This window comes from Carlito syrichta, unplaced genomic scaffold (genome assembly GCF_000164805.1).
Source record: "Carlito syrichta isolate Samal-C Ts95f unplaced genomic scaffold, Tarsius_syrichta-2.0.1 Scaffold309460, whole genome shotgun sequence".
Classification (NCBI taxonomy): Eukaryota; Metazoa; Chordata; class Mammalia; order Primates; family Tarsiidae; genus Carlito; species Carlito syrichta.
The window spans coordinates 335,455-355,089 of NW_007253556.1; the positions used below are offsets into that span (position 1 = coordinate 335,455).

At 37.2% G+C, this 19,635-nt stretch overlaps 1 long non-coding RNA gene across 1 annotated transcript in view; it reads right to left on the minus strand.

Moving 5' to 3' along the window:
- The window catches only part of LOC103269701, a 69,238-nt gene that overhangs the window by 34,623 nt on the left and 14,980 nt on the right, over window positions 1-19,635 (minus strand). The gene's annotated exons all lie outside the window — the stretch shown is intronic.

Here is a 19,635-nt window from a genome sequence, read left to right on the forward strand (position 1 = left end):
TACCTACCAGGGAAAATCAATTAGAATAGCAGCAGATTTATCCACAGAAACCCTTCAGGCCAGGAGAGCCTGGAGCCCTATCTTCAAAGTTCTAAAAGAGAAACAATTTCAACCAAGAATAACCTACCCAGTCAAACTAAGCTTCATTAGTGAGGGAGAATTGAAATCTCTTCCAGATATCCAATCCCTAAGAACCTACGCTGCCACCAGACCACCTCTACAAGGAAATACTTAAGAAAGTACTGAACACAAAAGAAAAAGAAAAAAGAACAACAGCATTCTTCACAAGAATACAGGCAAAAGATTAAAAACACACATGAACCAACTCCAAAGCCCTAAGAGAGACAACAAACAAGCAGGAACAACTCTGTAAGAACCTTATGACAGGGATCAACTCTTGCATTTCAATTATTAGCCTAAATGTGAACAGACTAAATGCACCACTGAAAAGACATAGAATGGCAAAATGGATAAAATATCATCAGGCAACAATCTATTGCCTTCAAGAGACTCACTTCACTAGAAAGGACACCCACAGACTCAAAGTAAGAGGATGGGAAACAAACTTTCAGGCGAATGGAATACAAAAGAAAGGAGGAGTAGTGATCTTAATTTCAGACAAAATACTCTTCAAGCTATTAAATATCAAAAAAGATACAGAAGGCCACTACCTAATGATAAAAGGCTCAATCCATCAACAAGAAATATCTATCCTAAACATATATGCACCCCACATAGGTGAGCCAACTTTCATAAAGCAACTTCTTGAAAAACTAAAGAAAGATATCGACTCTAACAATACTATCATAACTGGGGACTTTAATACCCCACTCACAACCCTAGACAGATCATCAGGACAAAAAATCAGTAAGGAGATCCAGAAGCTCAATGTGACTTTGGATGAAATGGACTTAATTGATACCTACAGAATACTCCATCCAAAGACCACAGAATACACATTCTACTCATCAAAACATGGAACATATTCTAAGATCGACCACATACTCGGCCATAAATCAAGCATAAGCAAATTTAAAAGGACAGAAATTCTACCAAGCACCTTCTCGGACCACAGTGGAATAAAAATAAACATTGACACCAACAAAGTCCCCCTAAAACCCACAAAGACATGGACACTAAACAGCATGATGCTAAACAACGCCTGGGTCAATGACGAAATCAAAACAGGGATCAAAAGATACCTGGAAACAAATGAAAATGAAGAAACATCTTACCAAAATCTCTGGGATGCCCTGAAAGCTGTAGTAAGAGGAGAATTTATATCCCTACAAACACACATGAATAAAATGGAAGGAACAGAAATTCACAACCTAACAAGCCACCTAAAGAAGCTGGAAAAGCAAGACCACAAAAACTCTAATTTCAGCAGAAGAATCCAGATCACAAAAATAAAAGCCCAAATCCAGGACATAGAAGAACAAAAGATAATACAAAAAATCAATGAAACAAAAAGCTGGTTCTTCGAAAGGATAAACAAGATCGATGGTCCCCTAGCTAGACTGACCAAGAAAAAACGAGAAAAAAACCAAATAAGCACAATCAGAAACACAAAAGATGAAGTCACATCTGACCCTGAAGAAATACAAAAGATCATTAGAGACTACTACATACACTTGTATGGAAACAAACTTGAAAACCTTAAGGAAATGGAGGACTTTCTGACATCACACAACCTACCTAGGTTGGAACAAGAAGAAATTGAGACCCTAAATAGACCAATAACAATCAAGGAAATCGACTACGTAATAAGAAAACTTCCTACAAAAAAAAGGCCTGGTCCAGATGGCTTTCCAGCAGAATTCTACAAGACATTCAAGGAGGAACTGATACCAATCCTACTGAAGGCATTCCAGGTGATTGAAAAAGATGAACCTCTCCCCAAATCATTTTACGAAGCCAACATCACATTGATACCCAAGCCAGGTAAAGATCCAACAAAGAAAGAGAACTACAGGCCAATATCCTTGATGAACATAGATGCTAAAATTCTCAACAAGATCCTAGCAAACTGGATTCAGCAATACATCTCAAAAATCATCCACCATGACCAAGTAGGCTTCATTCCTGGGATGCAAGGCTGGTTCAACATTCGTAAAACCATAAATGTAATTAAATACATCAACAGATGTCAAAACAAAAACCACATGATCATATCATTAGATCCAGCACCCCTTCTTGATAAAAACTCTTGAACATCTAGGCATACGGGGAACATACCTCAAAACAGTAAAAGCCATCTACGAGAAACCCACAGCCAGCATACTCCTAAATGGACAAAAATTGGAACCAATTCCCCTGAAAACTGGAACTAGACAAGGATGCCCACTCTCACCCCTCCTGTTCAACACAGTATTGGAAGTCCTGGCTAGAGCAATCAGAGAAGAGGAGGCAATCAGAGGTATTCAAATAGGAAAAGAGGAAGTCAAGTTATCTCTCTATGCAGATGATATGAATGTGTACCTTGAAAACCCAAGAGAATCTGTCAAAAGCCTCCTTACATTGATAAAGGTCTTTGGCAAAGTCTCAGGATATAAAATAAATGTCCAAAAGACAATCGCATTTCTCTACACCAATAATAAACAAACAGAAACCCAAATAAAAAACACAATTCCATTCACAATAGCCACAAAAAAAATGAAATACCTTGGCATCTTCCTAACCAGAGACGTGAAAGACCTACAGTGAAAATTACAAAAACACTGCTCAAAGAAATCAAAGCTGACACGAACAAATGGAAAAATATCCCATGCTCATGGATTGGAAGAATCAACATTGTGAAGATGTCCATCTTACCTAAGGCAATCTACAAATTCAATGTAATACCCATTAAATTACCAACAATATTCTTCTCAGACCTAGAAAAAACAACACAGGAATTCATATGGAATCACAAATGTCCAAGAATAGCCAGAACAATCCTCAGCAAAAAAACCAAAGCAGGTGGTATCACAATACCAGACTTCAAACTTTACTATAAAGCTACAATCATCAAAACAGCTTGGGATTGGTACAGGAACAGACATGTAGATCAATGGAACAGAACTGAGATTCCAGAAGCAAAACCTCAATTTCTCAACCAACTCATCTTCGACAAAGCCCCTGCCACCTACCACTGGGGAGAGGAGAACCTATTCAGTAAATGGTGCTGGGAAAACTGGCTGACCACATGCAGAAGATTGAAACAGGATCCCTATATATCCCCATGCACAAAGGTTAACTCCAAATGGATCAGAGACCTAAATGTAAAACCTCAAACCATAAGAACCTTAGAAAAGGAAGGAAATACCCTCATGAAAATCGGAACTGGCATCCAATTCCTGAACAAAACCCGAAACCCACACATCATAAGAGAGAAGATAGACAAGTGGGACCTTATTAAACTGTCAAGCTTCTCCAAAACCAAAGAAACCATCAAGAGAGCAGGGAGACAGCCTACAGACTGGAAAAAAGCATTTGCCAACTCTAGGTCTGACAAAGGCTTAACATCCTGGATCTACAAGGAACTGAAATGTACTGAAAAGAAGAAAACAAACAACCCCATTATAAAATGGGCAAAAGATATGAACAGACACTTCACAAAAGAAGACATTCTGAGCAGCCAACAAACACATGAAGAAATGCTCAACCTCACTAATCATCAGGGAGATGCAAATCAAAACCACACTGAGATACCACCTAACTCCAGTCAGAATGGCAATTATCAACAACTCAAAAAATAACAGCTGCTGGAGAGGGTGTGGCGAAAAGGGAACACTTCTACACTGTTGGTGGGAGTGTCAACTAGTGCAACCTCTGTGGAAAGCAGTGTGGCGATTCCTAAAAGCTCTAAAAATCGACCTTCCATATGATCCCGCAATCCCCCTACTGGGAATATACCCTGAAGAACTCAAATCACTCTATAATAAAGATAACTGCACACATATGTTTATCGCAGCATTGTTCACAATAGCAAGAACATGGAAACAACCATGCTGCCCATCAAAAGAGGACTGGATTAAAAAAATGTGGTACATATACATGATGGAATACGACGCAGCCATAAAAAAGAACAAAATCATGAACTTTGCAGCAACCTGGATGGAACTAGAGTCTATAATACTGAGTGACCTCTCACAGAAACAAAGATCCGAGTATCACATGTTCTCACTCATATAATGGACCTTGAACATCCAATGTAATACTATAAGAAAATGACTGACAGTACTGGGAAACTATGGGGGGGAGGGGGATGGGATTAACAGTAGTAAATATCTGTCTGGGGATGGGAAAACACCTCTTATCAACAGGGTGCCTATCGAAATGTAATTGTACACCTAACCCTTAACTGTACCCCTCAAAGCCATAATAAAAAATATTGATTAACAAAAGGACATAAAAAATGAAGAAATTAAAGAAATTTAAAAATTTTTTAAAAACAAATGAAAATAGAAATATAGCATCCCAAAACCTATGGAGTACAGAAAAGCAGTTCTAAGAGAATACTTATTGCAATAAACAGTTATTTCAAAAAAGTAGGGGTTGAATTTAGTGATTCATGCCTGTAATCTCACTTTGAGTGGCCAGTGGGAGTACTGCTTTAATTCACAAGTTTGAGACCAGGGCAACATAGCTAGACCCTGTATCTCTAAAAAAAACTTTTAAAAAATAACAATAAATAGATAAATAGAAAAATTCCAAATAAAAAACTGACAATACACCTCTTGAAACTAGAAAAGAAAGAACAAATCAATCCTCAAATTAGTAAAAGAAAATAAACAATAAGGATCAGAGAAGAAATAAATAAATCTGAGAATAAAAAATACCCACAGAAGATCAATGAAAAAAATCTGTTTTATTTTTAAAAAGATAAACAAAATCAATAAACTTTAACTAGACTAATTTAGAAAAAAAAGAGAGATGACCAAAATAAATAAAATCAGAAACAAAAAAGAGACGTAACAAGTGAGATTACAGAAATTAAAGAATCATTAGAGACAACCATATACCAACCAATTGGAAAACCAAGAATAAATGAATAAAATCCTATATACACAACCTACCACAATACAACCATGAAGAAACAGAAAGCCTCAGCAAACCAGTACAATTGAACCCATAATTAAAAGTCTCTCACCAAAAGAAAGCCTGGGACCTATGATTTCACTGTTAAGTTCTACCGAACAATTATCTATTCTATCTATCTATCTATCTATCTATCTATCTATCTATCCATCCATCTATCTATCTATGTATTCATTAATCCATTCATTCGAGTAGGAGTCATGTATTTATGTATTTATTTGAGTAGGAGTCTCACTCTGTCACCCAGGCTGGAGTGCAGTGGCATGGCATGCTCACAGCCACTGCAGCTTCGACCTGCTGGGCTCACTTGATTCTTCGCTCTCGGTCTTCGAAGTAGCTGGAACCACAAACACATGCCACCATGCCCAGCTAATCTCAAACCCCTGGATTCGGGCCATTCTCTCTCCTCTGCCTACCAAAGTGCTGGGATTACAGCCATGAGTCACTGAGCCTGACACTCTACCGAACATTTAAATAACAAATAATACCAATCTTCTCAAACTCTGAAATAATTGAAGAGGAGAGTATACTTCCAAACTTATTCTACAAGGTGAGCAATACCCTGGTACCAAAACCAGACGAATACACATTCAAAAAAGAAAATTACAGGTCACTATCACTGATGAACATACATGAAAAAAATCCTCAAAAGACTACTAGCTACCCCAGATTAACAACACATTAAAAATATCATTCACCATGATGAAGTGGGATTTATTCCAGGAATGCAAGAATGATTCAATGCATACAAATCAACAAATGTGATACATCACATTAATAGCACCAAGAACAAAACCCATATGATCCTTTCAATAGATGCTTAAAAATCATTTGATAAAATCCAACATTCCTTTATGATAAAAACTCCAACAAACTGGGTACAGAAGGAATATACCTCACAACAATACAAGCCACACATGACAAAATCGCATTAGTATTGTACTGATCAGGGAAAATTCAAAATCCTTTCCTAAAAGATCTACAACAAGACTAAAATGCCCAATTTCACCACTTTTATTCAATATACTGCTGAAGGTTTTGGTTAGAGTATTTAGGCAAAAGAAAGAAATAAAGGACAACCAAACTGGCAAGGAAGAACTCAAATAAGTCTTGTTTGCAGATTTCATGATCTTTTTTGTTTTAATTTTTTTATTTTAAAACAATATAATTTTTACAATTCAGGGTTAGGTATACGAATGTTCATTATGTAGGTAATTTTTCATGATCTTACACTTAGAAAAACCTAAAGACTCCACCAAAAAAAAATTGTTAGACTTGATAGTGAATTCAGTAAATCAACTTACAAAAATCAGTAGCATGTATATATACTAACAGTGAGTAGTCTGAAAAATTAAGAAAGCAATTCCATTTAAAATAGCTACCAAAAGTGTAAAATAACTATTATTCAATTTAAGCAAATAACCGGAATATCTCTACAATAAAAACTATAAAACCCTGATGAAAGAAATTGAAGAGGAAGCAGAAAAAATGGGAAGATATTCATGTTCATGGTCTGGAAGAATTAATATTGTTAAAATTACAATATCACCCAAAGCAATTGTCAAAAGGAAGACAAAACCTAACTTACAGAATAGGAGAAAGCATTTGCAAACTATCCACCTGACAACTGATTAATACCAAAATATGTAAGACTCTCAATAGCAAATATATATATATATATAAATTAACTCAAAAATGGGCAAAAATCTAAATAGAAATTTCTCCAAATAAGACATACAAGTAGCTAACAGATATAGAAACAAGTGCTCAGCATCACTATTCACCAAAGAAATGCAAATCAAAACCACAATGAGATATAAATTCACGCCAGTTTCAATGGCTCTTATAAGGGAATGCTAGTGAGAATGTGGAAAAAGGGGAACACTCAAACTGTTGGTGGGCATGTGAATTAATACAGCTATTATAGAAAACTGTGTGGAGGCCTCTTTAAAAACAAAACAAACCAAAAATAATATTTTTTTAAAGACAGAACTACCATATGATCCAGCAATTCCACTTCTGGGTGAATATTCAAAAGAAAGGAGTATCAGAATATTGAAAGATACCTGAATTCTCATGTTTATTGCAGCACTGTTCACAGTAGCCAAAACATGGAACCAACCTAACTGCCCATCAATGGATGAATGGATAAGGAAAATGTGGGTTTTTTTTTTTTTTTTTTGAGTTGGAGTCTCACTCTGTCGCCCAGACTGGAGTGCAGTGGCCACTCCCAGCCACCGCAGCCTCGACCTGCTGGGCTCCGGCGATCCTCCTGCCTCAGCCTTCCAAGTAGCTGGAACTACAGGTGTGTGCTACCACGCCCGGCTGATTTTTGATTTATTGTAGAGATGAGGTCTCACCAAGTTGCCCAGGTGGGCCTCGAACCCCTGGGCTCAGGCAATCCACTCACCTCAGCCTCCCAAAGAGCGGGATTACAGGCTGAGCCACTGAGCCCAGCAAAACATGTGGTTTTTAATTGATAAAATCCAACATTCCTTTATGACAAAAATCTCAACAAACTAGGTACAGAAGGAATACACCTCACAATAGTAAAAGCCATACATGACAAAACCACATTAATATTGCACTGATCAGGGAAAATTAGAAATCATTTCCTAAAAGGTCTACAACAAGACTAAAATGCCTTATTTCACCACTTTTATTCAATATAGTACTGAAGATATTGAATGGAATATTATTCAGCCATAAAAAAAGAACGAAATGAAATCCTGTCATTTGCAGCAACATGGATCAAACTGGAGGTCATATGCTAAGTGAAATAAGCCAAGCACATAAAGACAAGTATCTTATGTTCTCATTAACATGTGAAAGGTGGGGGAAAAAAAAAGAGAGGAATCTCATGAAGATAGAGAGTGGTGAGAGGAGAGAGGAAGAGGGTATTGAGGAGAGGTTGATTAATGGGCACAAATATGCAGTTTGATAGAACAAATAAGACCTAGTGTTTGATAGACCAGTTGGGTGAATACAGTTTACAATAATCTAATGTACATTTCAAAATAGCTAGATGAGAATAATTTGAAAGCTTATAGCATAAAGAAAAGACAAATATTTAAGGTGGAGGAGAGCCTAATAACATCGATTTGATCTTTACAAATCATATGAATGCATTAAATTATCACATGTACCTTAAATCTATATATATCTATTATCTATCAATAAAAAAATACAAATAACAAGTAAAAATCTGACTAGCATTTCTCCTACGCCCAGTCATCTGAGCCTTTTCTGTTCTCCATGACTGCTCCAAAATGGTGAACAGGGTTTCATACTCATTTGTGCAATTTGTCAACGTCCTGAAGTCTGTCACTAGACATTACATAGGCTTGTTCGTGTTTAATTTCTGGTCTGCAATGTGTAGCTGACGTCCACGTACCAGGAACGGGCACTTTTCTGGTCACCAAAGTGACCATCCACGGTTCTCTACACAGACACACTAACTTGGGGTTGGAGGCGGGGAGCGTGCTAGGGTTTCCTGGCCGAAAACTTCCAGAGAATAGGGTCTGTTTTACCCTCCTGAGCATGGGCAGTGCTCGGTCCAGCAAGTACAGACAGGACTGCACCCCAAGAAACCCCCGCTGCCTGCAGGACTCGTCCCCGCCCTCTGCCCAGACGCGCGCGCGGGTTCAGGGTGGTACCCAGGCTTGGTGCGGGAATCCGCCCCCTCCCCATCCTCCTCCCCCGCCAGCCAGTCTCTAAAACGCAGCGCAGCTCCGACGTCCCTATCCCTGCCCCTCGCACCCGGGCTCATCTCTCTCCTTGGCAGCGGCGCCCATGATTGCGGGTACGTCTGACTTCGAGAGTTGCTCCCACACACGGGCATCGGGTTATCTGCTCCAGCGCCTACGAAAAGAGTGGCCACCTACGAAAATAAAACCGGGAGAAGCGCGCAAGCGCCTTCCTGGTCTCCCCACGTTTGCCCGGGGCTTCCTTTCTTCCCTCTGTCGCAGCCTGGGGGTGCAGGACCCAGGAGGTGGGGCGCGGCCGCGCCCGGATGCTACCCCTGGGGGTCCTGGCTGCGCAGGGGGGGAAGCCGGCACGGAGCTTGGGGATAAGCATCAGGCTTGGCTGGGCTCCCCCCGCAGGAGTCGGGAAGCGGATGATGCTCTCCAAACCCACCCTGGTGAAGCACGCGTGGCAGGGGCCGGCGTGGGATGTCTGGGACCACCAGGACCCGGATCGCGCACCTCCGGCGATGACACCTCCCGGGAAGGGGGCGTCGCAGAGCTTACTGTGCCCCGTGGGGATCAGTGCCTTTGGGAATTCCTGAAGGGGCGCAGGCCTGTGAGAGACCGAGGAGAGGGTCCCAAAGGCGGCTGCACCCTGGCTTCCTCAGCGCCTTTTTAAAAAAAAAAAAAATGAACGCGTGGATTTCACAGCCCGCTCCGGCCTCCTGAGTTTGGCCAACACCCCGCACTTTTGAGGTCATTTAGGCCTGCAAAGAGAATCGTGAGGGACATTCCAGGTCTTGCGACTCTTCTGCTTTTATTCAACGCGTTGCATAATAAAGCATTTCAAGAGTGGGCTTTCTTAAGCTATGAGAAGATGGGGTGGAGGGGGCTATTTTAATTATATTTGGATTTTGCTGTGTTAGATAAAATGGGCACTTAAGTCGGCTTATTCTCTCCCCTCGTCCCTCTTAAAAAGAGAACAGAGAATCAGTCTGGAGGAAATAAACAGTGTCATTTAAAAAAAAAAAATCTTGATTTGCAAGAACTAAAGGGTCCACCAAGTGTCCTCCGAAAATGAACTGGGCTCACAGGACACAGAATTGTAACATTTCAGAATTTCCATGATAAGAATAAGATTTCATAAGCTTCCACGGAGTCCGGCGCGGGATATTCTGAAATGCCTCGTTTTCCCAACAATTCAAGTGGTTCATTCTCTGATCCTTTTAGGGACTCATGCAATGGTTTAGCAATGAACCTGAATCCTGAAATTCAAATTCTGCCACACCCAGGAAAGTCCTGAGTTGCCTCTTCGTTATTATTTTTTTTCTCTTCATTTTAAAGATGCGGGGTTTTGATTTGCATCTCCCTGATGACCACCTAACGCCAGTCAGAATGGCAATTTTCAATAACTCAAAAAATAACAGTTGCTGGAGAGAGTGTGGCGAAACGGGAACACTTCTACACTGTTGGTGGGAGTGTAAACTAGTGCAACCTCTGTGGAAAGCAGTGTGGCGATTCCTAAAATCTCTAAATATCAACCTCCCATATGACCCTGCAATCCCCCTACTGGGAATATACCCTGAAGAACTCAAATCACTCTATCAAACAGATACCTGCACACGAATGTTTATCACAGCATTGTTCACAATAGCAAGAACCTGGGACCAACCATACTGTCCATCAAAAAAGGACTGGATTTAAACAAATGTGGTACATATACACAATGGAATACTACGCGGCCATAAAAAAAAGAACAAAATCATGAATTTTGCAGCAACCTGGATGGAACTAGAGTCGATAATACTGAGTGATCTCTCACAGAAGCAAAGATCTGAGTATCACATGTTCTCACTCATATAGTGGACCTTGAACATCCACCGTAATACTATTAAAAAAAAAAAAGACTGACAGTGGTGGGAAACTTTGGGGGGAAGGGGAAGGGGAAGGGAGGAAGGTGGGATTAATGGTAGTCAATATCTGTCTGGGAACAGGGAGACAACCCTTATCAACAAGGGTGCCTGAACGAAGCATATTTGTATACCTAACCCTAAACTGTACACCACAATATCAAAATAAAAAATATTGAATAATAAAAAAAATTTAAAAAATAAATAAATAAAGATACGGGGTACAATTCAGGGTTAGGTATACAAATGTTCACTATGCAGGTACCCTTGTTGATGAGGTGCGCCTCTCCTCCCCTAGCAGTTTCCCTCAACTGCCAATTCCTTTAAGATGGCCTCTTTCTGCTTGAAATACAGGATAGCATTCTCTAGCGCCCCCAGGAGTTATATTAGGTCATTTTTATTAATTTGGATTATAGTACGCATGTCTGGTCCTTATCTGTTCCTGAAGTAGAAACTTAAGTGTGATTTACTTCATTCTTGTAGCTTGTTTGAACAGTTCTTTCCTTGCTAGTCAAGTGATGTCTCAACTGCTGTTTAGTATTTTTCCATCCTCCACCCAACACCATTCCTATTTCACCATCACCTCATAAAGGTATAAAAACATTCAACAAAGATAGAATGAATACAGTAAAAATAATGTGCTGGAAATATATACTATAATCACTGTTCTGTTTTGTGTATTTTAAAACATGCTTGAAAGTCTTAAGAGAATCTAGTGTACTAGGTTTATGTGTTAATTTATTAGATGTACGGAAGTTCAAATGTTTACAGTAGTGTGCTTGTTAACTTTGCAAGGCTGTTCTTAAAGGCGTTTAAACGTTTTAAACATCTGATGTATTGGAGTTTATCATCAATGCTTAAGCGTGATTTATTTTCTATGTAGGCAGTGTGCTTTAAAGTTTAAGGTAAAAATTTTATTTTTACCAAATTGAGAGGCAATAAACTAACCATTAACTGAAGTATAATAATAGTAGGAAGACTACTACCTGCTTATGAAATTTTTGCTTTGGGAATGAAAATATTAGATACTTTAAAGAATCCTACACTTATCAGCAGGGCAAGGGACCATGGGAGAGGAATAAGGGCACTGAGAGATTATTTTTATGTAGTTGAGCATATTAAGAAATTATTGAAAGAGTTTGACTACCTGCAGAACATTTGGGGGGAAATTTGCCATAGATAGAAGACTACAACTACAGAATTGAGGAAAACAGCAATATTAACAGGGTTTATTATTAATATTATTATATTATTAATATTAATAAAAAGAATGCTATCATTGTTCACTACCTGGCTTAGCAATGAATACTATTTAGTTGCAATAAAGCAAACACTTGGATAGAGAAAGCAAAGTGTGGTGAGTGTTTAAAGGGAAGTCCTCAGCCCCTAAATTAGGAAGGCAATAGATGATGTCTAAAATTGTCAGGTCAAAAATAATAGAATACACATATTATTTAGGAGGTAAATACCAGGAGAAAAAACAAGATGACTTGTGATTGACTGCTTCTGGGAAGTTGATAGGAGTGGGAAGAAGCCTGTTGCTTTTTGTAATGTCTCTCCTAGTATTATCTGACTTCTCAACCAAGAGCATGCACATTAATTTCATAAAAAGAAAAATTGACCAAAATACACTAAAAATAATATAGGCATATTTTAGAAAATGTGAAAATACAGAAGAATATAAATAACATAAAAATTACACATGAAACAGAAACATTTGATGTTGACATTTCCTTCTAATCTATTTATCTACTAATTATGCTTATATGTAACCTTATTGTTAGTTTACACTTAATATTGTTTGTTCCCATAATAGAGTATAGAAAGGAATGTTTATTTTGCCAGTATTGGGAATTAATAGTTTTTGTACTACAAATTTCATGTTTTAAAAAGACATATTTAACTTGCTCTCTGCTGCTCTTTTTTGGAAGACTGGGTACCATCGTGATTAAGGAGAACCCCAGAGTCACACAAACCTAGTTTCTAATCCTTGCTCTGCAACTTGTAGCTGGGTGACCTCAAGGGCAGGATACTTCCACAGCTAAGACTCCATTTCTTTGCTTGTATAATGCAGATATTCACAGCATTTACCTCATAGAGTTGTATGGATTAAATGAATTCTTGGAAAGGAAACCTCAGTATGGTTTTTGTATATGAGCCTATTTGCTCATTGAACAAAAATAACAACAATTATTAGTAGGTAGAATAAAAATGCAATAGGATATATAAGCTTACATTTATGTAATATTGGTTTTAAATCCATTGCTTTAGGTTCACTCTTATGGATACTCTATCAGAAACAAACGGCACCTTTGCACTGAACCTTTTGAAAAAACTGGGTGAAAACAACTAGAAAAACATAGTTTTTAACACCCATGAGCATCACATCTGCCTTGGCCATGGTTTCCATGAGGGAAAAGGGAAACACTACTGCCCAATTGTCTCAGGTTCCTAAAGCCATTTCAAGACAACAATAAGTACTATTAATTTATCAGTTGAGCTGATCTTCTACATTTCAAATCCCATAGAAATACCTCTTAACTGAAAACTCTGCTAGCATCACAAGGATGTGACTGAATAGTTGGGAAGATGGAGTTACCATTGCTTGACCATCCTTGGTGACATGGGTTCACCCATGTGGGCACTTCAGCAGGCAACTGGGCTAGAAGGTCCAGGAAGATCTTGCTCATATGTCCGGGTCTTGATGCTGGTTGGTGACTGAGGCCTCAGTTCTACACTAGCAAGTATTTCCCTTCCCCTAGGGCCTTCCACCTGGCCTTTCTTCAGGACAGCTTGGACTTCCTTACACGGCAGTATCTGGATTATAACAGAGTGAATTTAGGCCGGGCACAGTGGCTCAGCCTGTAGTCCCAGCACTTTGGGAGGCCGAGGCAAGTGGATTGCCTGCTCCCATGAGTTCGAGAATAACCCGGACAACCTGGCGCGACAATAAATTGAAAATAACTCTAAGCTTATTTTCTGCTAATTACATTGTCACTGACAATGCTTTTATGATTTTTTATTTTTAAAAACAACACTGTTCAAGTAACTTCTTAAAAAATCATAAGAAAACACAAATTAAGGAGATAAATTAAGAGTCATCATCAGCTTCTTTAAATCGCATTACTCCTCTTTTCAATGTAAGAGGTTTCATAGATTTTAGGTGTAATTTCCTTCACATATAGACATTTTGCTTCATGGACTTTTTCGTATACAATGTTATTATGCCATGCATATTGTTTAGTAATTTGTTTCTTTTTACTTAACAATATATTAATTGCTTTCCATCTGAATATATGTGAATGTATAGTACTCTCTTTAACCATAGTCTGGTATGCCTAAGTATGGCTGTACCATAATGTAGTACCATTCCCCACTTGATGGGCATTTAGGTTGTATCCAATCTGGGATATTACAGACAGTAGTATGCTTGCACATAGTTATGTGTATATGTGTGTGCTTTACTGTCCAAGATGGATTTTCAGAAGGGAGGAAGAGAGTGAAGCTTAAGTTTTAATAAATATTGCCAAATTGCTCTCCACAATGCTGTAATTTATATTCTCCCATGGATATCTGCAGAGTGTGCATTTCCACTTACCATCATCAGCACTGTATATTGTTAACCTTTAAAATTTTGAATATTAATGGAATTAAACAACTTTTCTTATGTTTGTTGAACTTTTATATCTTTTCTATGAATTGTCCATATATTTTTTGCAGATTTTTCCATGGGGTTGTAAGTCTTTTTCTTATTGATTTATAAGAATTATTTGTATCTTTGGAATATCATGCTTATTGTGTTATATGACTTTTTAAATTATTTTTCAAACTTTTTTCAGACTCTAATTGTTTTAATATAAAGTGAAGATTATTAAGCATAAAGTCAAATATTTGTAATATTTGCACATGGTAGTGTGATTTTACAATTTATTTCACATATTTTTCAGTCAGTTACTTTTTGGTATATTATCACCTTTTAGTTAGTATTCTCTATAAAGAAAAAACAAACTTCAACAAATAAATATCCAATGTTGGTGATTATTTTAAGAAAAGCATTGCTATTTAATATATTATTTAAAATAGATAATATATATTTGTCAACTATTTCTCAGTAATCTTGTGTTCCAAGAATCCAATACCAGTAGTAATATGTAACTAGATGTTTCTTTAGTTTGACTTGTCATGGTTTGAAAAATCATAACTTAAAGTAGCAGGCTGTTATTTTAAAATATGTTAAAATATTGAAAAGATCACCTAGGAATGCAAAACATCACCAATATATGATTGATCAATTTGCTTTCGGATTGTTTTCTTAGACTGAGAGATTTAAAAAATTTCCAAACCATTGAAAAACAAGCAGAGTCAGCAATTGGCAAAGCATAAGTTGTGGGAATATTAAATAAAATGGCATGCATAGATCACTTATACAGTGTCTGAAACATACTGAGAATTCAATAATAGTACATGAGACAATAATTGTGATAATATTCCATCAAATATTCACAGTCACCTTATGAGGTGAAGCTATTACTCCTTCCTTGTTCTACAGGATAGAAAACGGAGGCATAAAGAGATTAAGCAATTTTTTGAAGGTCCCAGCTTGAAAGTAAATAAAAAAATCAGCCGGACGTGGTAGCGCCTGCCTATAATTCTGGCTACTTGGAAGGCTGAGGCGGAAGGATTGCCGGAGCCCAGCAGGTCGAGGCTGCAGTGGCCGGGAGCGGCCACTGCACTCCAGTCTGGGCGACAGAGTGAGACTCCAACTCAAAAAATAAATAAATAAATAAATAATAAAAAATAAAATTTCAATGTAATTAATTAAATGTAAATAAAATTCAATGATGAGCCTTTCAGTTCCATTAGCCACGTTTCAAGTGTTCAATAGTCCTATGTGGTACTGCTTTAGACATTGCAAAGTAACAACACTCTTATCATCACAGAAACTTCTGATGGAGAGTGCTGGTCTAGAATTATACATTGTCCCATATAATTTATGAAACAGCAGCCCCTAGTTTATTGTCTGTTGTTCTAAAATGTAGAGGCAGCCATTGTACTTGCGGTGTAGTCCTCACTCAGAAAATGTAATGGTTTGTAAGAATAACAGATTCTGTAGTTACAGCACCTCAAAGCCTTTTTTTTTTTAATAGACTTTATTTTTTAAGCACAGAAAAATTGAACAGAAGGTACATGCATAGCCTTCACCGTTATTAAGATCCCCACATAGTGGTATATCTGTTACAATTTATGAACCTTCATTAACATGTCCTTAGCATCCAGAGTCCATAGTTTACATTGGAGTTCAGTCTTGCTGTTGTATTCTCTAGCTTTAGAGAAATGTCTAGTGATATGTACCTAGCAATATGGTATCAAACAGAGTAGTTTCAGGCTTTAAAAATCCTCCATGTTCTGCCTATTCATTTCTTTCTATTCCCAAATCCTGAGAATCACTGATCTTTTTTACCATATTTATAGATTTGTCTTTTCCAGAATGCCATTTTACAAGTCTTTGGAATAATATAGTATGTAGCCTTTTCAGGTTGATTTCTTTCACTTAGTAATATGCACTTAAGTTTCCTCAGTGTCTTTTCATGGCTTGATAGCTCATTTCTTGTTGGTGTTGAATAATATTTTATTGTATGGATATACCACAGTTTATCTAATTACTTACTGAAGGACAACTTAGTTATTTCTAGTTTGGGCAATAATGATCAAAGCTGCTAAGAGCATTTGTGTGCAGATTTTATCAGCTCCTTCGGATAAATGCCAAGGAAGATTAATGCATTTTTAATTTGTAAGAAACTATCTCCCAAAATGACTATACAATATTGCATTCCCACCAGGAATGGATAAGAGTTCCTGTTGTTGCACATTCTCACCAGCATTTAATGTTTTCAGTGAGTACACACACACACACACACACGCACACACACACACACACACACACACACACACACGTATATTTATTGAAGTGAAAAAAATTATACATATTTTAAGAGATATTATGTATATATTGCTTTTAGTTTGCCATAATTGGAGTGTCTGGATGCTGACAGTAACTACTTTGAGAACCTCTTGAAATTTCAGAAGTCAAATTTGACTTGTACTCATTTTTTGTTGTTGGCATATACTGAGTATCACAATTTTAATACAGTTTTTTTCTTTGCTCAAAATGTGATTACAGCAAACTATTGCAGGACTTGTACCGCAATATTTGTGCAAATCCTCCTGGATCTTCTCTTGTGCACCTCATACACTGTGACATGCCTCTTAAACTTATCACAAATACATGCAATTGTTAGGAGTGTTGGAGGTTTTGTTGCACACTCATGTCTCTATTGTCGTACTTCCAAATGTTCTCAAATTTCAAATACCACTTCAAAATAGTCTTGTACTCCTTGAATGACAACCATGCTTCTGCCATTTTATTTGTCCTGTCTGTTGCATGGTGATGCTAGCATTCATTTGATTAATGTCATCTTTTGAGCGAACATCATACTACACTTATTACCACCGTTCAATTCAACTTCAAAAAGTAATACATAGATAATATCATTTAAAATGCATGCATATAAATTTTTGGCACCCCTGATTTGTGTGTATGTATATATATATACATACACACATATACATATTATATATATTTTATAGACAGAGAGAGAAGGAGAGGGAGAGAGGGAGAGAGAAAGGGAGAGAGAGAGAGAGAGAGACAGAGAGAGAGAGACTGAGGCTTTCTTGTTGCCCAGGCTGTAGTACAATTGCACAATTATGGCTCACTGTAACCTCAAACTCCTAGGTTCAAGCTATCCCTCCGCCTTGGATTTCCAAAGAGCTAATAGTCTCAAAACATTTTTAATATCTCTTGAGACTTTCTCTTTGATTCATGTGTTATTTGGAAGTCTGTTGTTTAATCTTCAAATACTTTTGAATGTTTTCATCCTTCTTTCTGTTATTGGTTTCTAGTTTAATTCCATTGTGATCTGAGAGCACACATTGCATGACTTCTATTTTTTTTAAATTTGTTAAATTGTGTTTTGTGGCCCAGAATGTGGTCTTTCTTGGTAAATGCTGCATGTAAGCTTGAGAAGAATGTGTAATCTGCTCTTGTTGGATGAAATAACCACCAGATGCTATTTATATCCAATTAATTGATGATGGTGTTGAGTTCAACTATGTTCTCACTCATTCCCTTCCTCTGACTCTGTCCATTTCTGATAGAGGGGTGTTAAAATCTCTAATTATAATAGTGGATTCATATATTTCTCCTTTCAGTTCTATCAATTTTTGCCTCAAGTATTTTGATGTTCTACTGTTAAATATATATGTTATGAATTGCTATGTCTTCATGGAGAATTCTCAGTGACTTTAATTATCTCATCTGACAGTGAGAGATCCTGGTACTCTCTTGAAGGATCCAGCAGGTCATGAAAATCATTTGATATTCAGACCACTGTATTATTTAGTTAAGCTAAGGTTAGGTATAGCAGTAAGAATTTAGATTTTAGGTTAATTCTTCTTATTAGTTTGTAAATTATATATGGGAAATCATAAAGTTATTGACTCTCTGATATGGCAAAATTAAAAAGATAGCTGTTGGTGTTAATTATTTCTGAGACTGTGAAATTATGTTGTTTTTTCCCCCCTAGTGTTATACAGATTCTTGTGGCAAATTCTACCAAGCAGATATAAAACAACTTGACTGTGTTAATGATATAGAGGGGTCCAGAAAACATATAAACACCTGGGTTGCCAACAAGACTGAAGGTAAAAATATATTGTTTCTCTATTGTAATAGTATTTTAACACCTTATAGTCAGTTTTTTTACAAAATTTTCAAGTATAAAAAGGAGTTATTTTTCTCTAAATAACTATGCAAACTTTAAAAATTTGTTTTTGACATGCTGCCAACGATAGAGATCTTCTCTAGCTTTTTCCTCACTCTTATCTAGTATCTGTGATGTTTCACAATATTCAGTACATCTATTCCAGAACAATCTACACTTTGATTTTTTGTTAATATTGGGTAGTTTTTCTTTTCATAAACAGCATTAGAATTTATATTTAAGAATTTCTACCTGCCTCTCTCTCTGGTATTGCCCACACTCTACAGTTTATCCATACAATGTAGCGAGCCTTTTTTATCCTTTGTTCTTAACTTAAACTGTTCTTTACACTGCTACAACCTTTCACCTTTATGTTTCTTTCTTTAAGTCACAAGCACTAATCATTCCTTTCTGTCTAATGTATTATCAGGTCACCCTCTGCCTATTAATCTATACTAGTTTGCTTTATGCATTTATGCAAATTGTGACATTTTTATTATTAAAACTTACACTCTATTTTGAGTTTCTGTTGTGGTGTTCCTTCGATGGTGGTTGTATGGACAAGTATCCCTTTACATGGTTACATTTCAGAACACCATGAACTCCCTTCACACATACTTGCTTTCTCAGAGATACCATGATCAGAATATCCTTCCTGATATATGCACCAGGAAACACTTGTAGTTAAATGATTCTTTAATTTTTCTCTATAAGTAAAATTACACAGGTGCTGTCTCCAGGTTCAGCTCATTCATCTACTAAGCCAATTCTTGTTAATGCCATCTACTTAAAGGAAACTGGGATAGTCCATTTAAGAAAGATCAAGAAAATGCCTTTTAAAATCAGCAAGGTGAATATTTAGCGCTATAAAAAGGTGATTATTAAACAGTCCTTGTGTTTATATTGGCTTTAAAACATGCAAGAAGCTTAGCCTCAAGAACTTTGACTTTATATGGCCCTTTGTTATTCCAGTAGCTGGACTCCCTTCCAAACCTTGGAATCTTTTTCTTGTCCTTCCACTCCTTTTTGTATTTCATCAAGGGTGGCTACATACTCGTAGGCCACTTGTCTGACTCTCTATCTCATCTATACTATGTACCATCTGTATCGTAATTCTGATTGTATGGCCCTTGGCTT